Below are 5915 nucleotides of genomic sequence, written 5' to 3' on the forward strand. Positions count from 1 at the left end.
GGGAGGGGAGGGGAGGGGGTGGAAGATGTTTTTCTGACAGTGTTAATTACTTACTAGAGATCCCCAGGCTGGAAAGAAACCCCACTTAACCCTTTCAGTGGCCATCCTGGGCATGTATGTGGGGGGCGGGGAGGGGCTCCAATAGCCAAGACTTGGTGTTTGGCTGGTTCCCTCCCAGGGACAACTCCTGCCAGGGCTCCACATAAAAACCGCTCACTCATTATTTGCTAAAAGAATTCTCTTGCAACCTTGGACTCCTTCCTCTCCTGCTCTATCTCTTTCTTCAAATGAAATGAGACATCCAGAAATTCCATCCTTGAGCTTGGGCTGGGCTCCACTCACACCCCAAGTCCAGGGCCTCCCCGTCTAGGGGCTACCTGACTAGCCGACACCTCAGGAGCTGTCCAGCATTGAGGTGAGTGCTGGCTCTCAGTCAGATCTAATTAAGGGATGCTGTGGCCGGGGAGGGTAGTGCGGACAGCCTGCCAGGAAGCAGGGGCGAACATGGGCCAGGGCCGGGGTCTGTGCAGAGGCAGATGGGAGGCTCCCTTGGGAGCTGTGGCTCTTCTGGCTGGCTGGCTTCCACGCTAGCTCCCGGTGGCTCTGCAGGGAGGTAAGGGAGGAAGGGCAGCGGACAGAGCTTAGGGAGGGGCTGGTGCAGAGGGTCTAAGCCATAAATGGCAGCAGTTTGAGATGGATTCTGAAAGCAGAGGACCACCTGGCAAGAAAGCTGTGGGATATTCAAGCGTGCAGCCAGCGGGGGGCTGGAACAATTTTAAGGTCCTCTTCACCTACCCCTCTTGGGAGATACTGTGAGAGCCCAGAGCATGCTCAGTCCACCCCCAGAAGCTGGTGCCTGCACAGAGCCTGCCAAGGCTGCACGGCGGCTTGTGGGTCTTAATACCAGGCCACCACGCACTCCCACAGCAAAGGGCCAGCGCTCTGCTTGGCAAGTGGCAGGTTAGCTAGCACCAGGGGAAAACAGTGTGGTCCCTTCAGCTGCATGAGAGAAGTAAAATAACCTTTTGGAGAGCACCTTTCCATTGCCGAGGATGCTTCCCAGCCCTTAAGATGTCTGCTGAAGCTAAAGATCATAGCAGAGGGTATTTTTTTTCAGCTTCCAAACCAGTCATGTTCAGATCGAATCCAAAGACATGTGGGAGATAGAAGCCCAGTGGACAGTGGCCACAGCCTCTGTGGAAATCTGGTTTTGCAGCCAGGACCCTAAATCTGGCCAGTGTCTATTCGGCCTGGGTTCTAACTCCAGCACATTGATAACCCGCTCCCTGCTTCTCAAACTCTACTCCTCCCTTCTTCCCAGGTCCAATAAGGATGCTCTCCTCAACTTAACCACAGGGGATCTTTGCAAGGAACAGTAGCCGTTTCCAGTCACCCTCATCCCTGGCTCTGCCTCATCTAGGGGTGGGGGCAGGCAGTCTGTGACAGCTAAGATCCTCGAGGCACCAAGGTCTCTGCTGTTTCCCAGTGGCACAGATCACCTGCCCCCCTGACACCCCTCCACCCATTCCATCCCCTTCGGCCCATTCTGCTGTACATGTTCCCTGTGCTAACTCTGCTGGAACCTTTCCTGCAGGCACTGGTACAGATGGATAGATGGACGGAGAGACAGACACACACAGAGGCACACACACAGTCTACTGTCAGCTGGCACAAGTCTTTCAGAGGACACCAAATTACTTCCTGCCCCAGACTCTCCTACCCAGCAACCCCTACAAGTGATGTCCTCGCTCCATCCCGGCGCTACCAATTTCAAGACAGCTTCCCCTTCACAAGCACTGCAATGCAGCAACCATTGACCTAACTGCTCTCCCTTCTCCAGGTCACCCGGGGCAGGCCCCTCACTCTGATGCCCCCGGATCCAGTGACCTGCCAACTCAGCTCTCACTTCACTTGGCTCACAGACCACTGAAGAACTCCCTACCTGACCCGTCGATCAGCTCGAAACTTCAACATCTTTTAGGCAGCTTTGTCCCTTGTTTGGCAGCCTCAGAGGACCCACCAGCCACCCTGCTCGTACCATCCCTCTGAGAAGTAAGTCCTCCGGTCCGGCTTGCAGTGCCGTGGCTGAGCTCCAGGCGCACGTGGCAGCGGCAGGCACTGCTCATTCCCCTCCTCCTGGCTCCAGCACCAGGAAGGGGGAGGGCCTCTCCCTGGGTGGTGGTAGGGGTGCCCAGGTGCACTAGGGGGTCTGCAGCTTCCCAGCATTCAGACAGAACGCTGCCCGGCAGAGTGCCAGAGGCCGAATAAGTGAGCAGGGGATGACATCTTCTCAGTTCAGGTGCCCAAGGAGAAAATGCAAAAATGGAGAGACGGAGTACACGGAGCAGGTGTACAACTTCCAGGTAGTCTGACCTCACCGAGCTAAGGACGCAGAGTAGCTGGGCGGATGGAGGAGTCTGGGGCTGCATTCCCATCTGCACGGCAGAAACCCATGCCAGCCCAACCTGCAGGAAGACAGCCCTCCCTGCCTCCCCAACTCCTAGCCCAGAACACAGGCCCTTGGGCTGAAATCCACTTTCTTCAGAGAGACCCTTTCGACCCAGTGGACACAAGGGTTAAATGAGGCTCCAGATTCACGTGCTGCTATGGCTGTTGCTGCCGATGCCGGGAAGCTCTCTCTCTCTCCTCCCAGCCTGCCCAGCCTTCTGTACGGACAGGAGCACAATGAACACGAAGCTTGTCTGCAGCATCCCCCAAACACTCCCTTTAGACACAGCCCCAGGTTGCTTGCCCTCCTCTTGGGGTGGCCCAGCAGATGAAGGGCAAGTGAAGCACATGGGCGTGGGTGTCATGGAGCCAGGGCCGGTGGCGGGGCCTGGCTTCTCTGCTTGGGTGAAATGGAAGAAAAGCTTCTTCCCAAATCTTATGAGGAAGAGGGTAGCAAATGAGGCTCAGACGGGGTCACCATGTGTTTATTTTTGTAAATCTGCCCAGATGCAATATAACAAATTCCAGCTGGAGACTGTCAGATCTGCTCGGGGCAGGGAGGTTTGCATCGTTGTTAGCTACTCTGAACTCTCCAGAGATCGAAGATGGTCACATCCCTCCTTTTCCTAATGTCCTCTGTGTCTTAGGGCCCTCCACGCAAGGGGCTTCTGAAGGTCATCTCTTCCAAGCCCCTGCCTCCAGGCAAGCCTGCTCTCCAATCAGTCTCAATAAGTGCCTTGTTTGTTTGTGAAGGGTTCCAGGAAAGGAAGCTCCAGACCCACTGTTATCTTATACTGCCTAGATGTTCTTTTTTGATATCAAATTTCAGTTCCTCTGGCTTTTGATATCATTCCATTTTTATCTTTGGATGACAGAATCCTTTCTGACCAATGTGGTTCCTTTCAGCAGCACCAGGCACTCTGGTGACGTCATAGTCTGTTGTTATGGCAATTTTGTGATGTCAACAGACACTGAAAGGGAGGAGCTAATCTAATTTTTTGGATTGAGGACAGAACTCAGAGAACAAAGCAATCAGTGAATGGAAAAGGACAACATCATTATTTAACCCGTGATGAGTCAAGCTGGGTGGATATAGCTGGGGTCAACAGCTGCTGATATTTAAGCAACCAATCCTAAATCCAAAGGTCAATATATTCAGCCATCTAGTGGTACTTTTGCAAACGCTTTATCCTGATGACAAGTGGCTTCACTTTCCAGATCCCACCTCTCCCTGTCCCTAATCCAGTTACTGGAGCCCTGCTGTGGTTATGGAGAGCTGGGCCCTCTCCTGATGCCTGCTTGGGGTCTCTGCCTGTGCACAGTAGGTACCCAATAAATATTCGTTGAATGAATAAGTGAAGGAGTGAATGAAAAAAAGAAACTCCATATGCTCTGATTTAATTTTTAGCCACCTGCATTTGGAGTTTGATATTCTATTACCAAGGGCTTCCCTATCTTTGCTCTCTCTTAAAATTAATTACTTCCTCTCCATGAGAGCAGCTCTGTTTCTGTCCCCTCACCCCTTCACTTAGCTCCCCTGCCTGGCTCCCCCTTGAATATACAGATTGGCTTTGATCCATCTTCATTAGGAGGGGAAGAAAATTAAGCTCATCTGCACAGGAGGAGGGGTGGAGGTGCGTTGGGAAATGAGTTTTCTTCCTCTAGAAGGCAAAAATATCCCTTTCCCTTCAATTTGAGCTCAGGGGCCTCCCACAGCCTTTGCTTAACTTGCAAGTTAAATTACCTCTCCCATGCCCACTGAAGATAGCACAGGAGGAGGAAGGAAGGCTCAAGGGTTTCCCCTGCTTGTTGAGAGCTCTGAAATCCTCAGGATTAAGTGAGCACACAGAATGCCTGGCTGGACTTTTTTTCCTTTGCCACTAAGCTGCACAGATGACAGGTTTTCATTAGGTTAGACACCAGGAAGACCTTACCAGGTATGGAACATTAAAAAAGGGAAACAGGGACAGGTAATCAGTTGTTTTTTTTTTCCCTCTCCTCTTCCCTTTCTTTTGGGATGTCAAAGGCCTCCCTTTCTCCAGAACAAATGGTTGTGAATCCATCTCCAAATGGACTTCTTGAATTCCACCCAAGGGAAGGGGGAATCTCAAGCAATAAAGGAGATTTTGCTAGGAAGGCAGGAGCATGCCTAAACGCCTGAGTTGCCCACTAGGTGTTCCCCTATCCACGGTACCTATGAAGGTGGCCCCAATGGCAGTGCCGTCAGTGAGAAGAGAATTGGCAACACCAGGCTTTCAGTCCAAGGTCCAACGTGAGGGTGACTTGACTTCTTTGGCCCTAGTTTTCTCACATGCAAATGAGGTACTTTCTAATTCTATGAAATAATAACTGGAAACTTTCAAAATGTGAAATATTTTATGCACAAGAGATAATGGCTATGATTATTCTGCTTAAAAACAAATTAAGAGGGACTTCCCTGGTGGCGCAGTTGATAAGACTCCACACTCGCAATGCAGGGGGCCTGGGTTAGGGAACTAGATCCCACATGCATGCTGCAACTAAGAGTTCACAGGCCACAACTAAGGAGCCCATGTGCCGTAACTAAGGAGCCCACCTGCCACAACTGAGGCCTGCCGCAACTAAGACCCAGCTCAACCAGATAAATAAATAGATAGATAAATAAATAAATAAGTAAATATATTAAAAAAGAACAATTCAAGAAATATGCTAGGTACTGGAGCTAGAAAATGAAAAACACACAGTCTCAGGCTTAAGATGGCAGTGGATGGAGCAGGGGCTGGGAATGCGGGGACTGGCATTCCAGAAGTGCCAAAACCAATCAATTGCAAAGAAAAGAGGTAGATCCTCTCCATTTTCCAAGCATTTGTCCTCCATCTAGTTTGGGCTTTTCTACAGTTCTACAGACACCTGCAGCCTCTAACTGCAGGTGCTAGTGACAGCCTCACTACGAAGGTAACTGTGTACTGATTCATCTCCAAACGTCCTCCCCAAGAATCGGTATCTATCTGGAGTGATACCTGGCACTACGCAGTCAAAAGCAGCAAAATCAACCCGGGTCTTCGTGACTCTTTGCAGACATGCATGTCCGCACATGTGTGCACACACACGCACCACACACTCAGGATGGACACCCAGAGGTCCCACCGTGATAAATACTGAATGACTAGAGAGATACATTCAACTCCTTCCATCCTGGGCCCCTCTTCGTTATCTGCAGGACACCAAGCTGCGGCGTCCCCAGAGCTTCTGAGAATCAGCCCCGCCAGGCTTTCCCATCCAGACAAGGCTTTGGCTTCTGGCATTATCGCTCATTAGATAGAGGACTGTGAGGCGAGTGGGAAGGAGGGCTGCTACGGGCCCGCTCCTCCCACTTCCTTCTCCCCCAGCTAGCAAATTCCAAGCTCAGACTGTCCACACACCAGGGAGGATTTCTGCAGCCGTCAAAGGAGGCGAAGGTGGGGAGACTTTTTTTTTTTTTTTTTTTT

The 5915-nt window shown here is 51.3% G+C and overlaps 1 protein-coding gene across 1 annotated transcript in view; it reads right to left on the bottom strand.

Annotated features, from left to right (window-relative positions):
* PLEKHA6 (pleckstrin homology domain containing A6) overlaps nucleotides 1-5915 on the bottom strand; it is a 119098-nt gene that overhangs the window by 42695 nt on the left and 70488 nt on the right. The gene's annotated exons all lie outside the window — the stretch shown is intronic.

Source organism: Lipotes vexillifer, unplaced genomic scaffold (genome assembly GCF_000442215.2).
Source record: "Lipotes vexillifer unplaced genomic scaffold, Lipotes_vexillifer_v1.1 scaffold1122, whole genome shotgun sequence".
NCBI classification, from domain to species: Eukaryota; Metazoa; Chordata; class Mammalia; order Artiodactyla; family Lipotidae; genus Lipotes; species Lipotes vexillifer.